Here is a 576-nt window from a genome sequence, read left to right as displayed (position 1 = left end):
GACGTCATTTTATTTGGCTCAATTTAACTCCATGTTGGTCTAAACAAACACCCTTTTGGATGGCCTAAATAGCATTTAGCCCGTAATAGTTTTTTTGTTATAAGGGGAGACTTGTCTCACATCGGATTTGAATGGAAAATGAAATAGGTATAAATGAGTTAAGTGTTAATCCCATCTATCAGCTTAAGCTGTTGGGTTAGATTGAGAAACACTCACTCGTTACAATTGATATTAGAATCAAATCCAGTACTATTTATTTTACGGTCAACTTCAACAATGTTCATCCTATATGACTAGGATTTATGTTGAACTGGACATAGATTTTTTGGACCTTTCGTCGTATTAGTTTCAGACAAAGTCTGGAAACAATGTGGGCTTACAGTTCTATTAAGTAATGTAAAGGCCAGCCCGTGTGATAATACAGGCCTTAACCTTTTCACTCTGAGAGACCAAACTCCAAACCAAAACAAAATATGGAGCCCATAGATTGCCACATCAGACGGGACTTATAGCATATTAGCAACTATGCATAGGCAACATCACTGAGCGCCAAGTGCTGCCACGTTATCAAGACTC

This window comes from Cornus florida, unplaced genomic scaffold, assembly GCF_030987335.1.
Source record: "Cornus florida cultivar Cherokee Brave unplaced genomic scaffold, ASM3098733v1 CherokeeBrave_3.0.0_Hap2_Chr04, whole genome shotgun sequence".
Taxonomy (NCBI): Eukaryota; Viridiplantae; Streptophyta; class Magnoliopsida; order Cornales; family Cornaceae; genus Cornus; species Cornus florida.
This window is presented reverse-complemented; position numbering follows the sequence as displayed.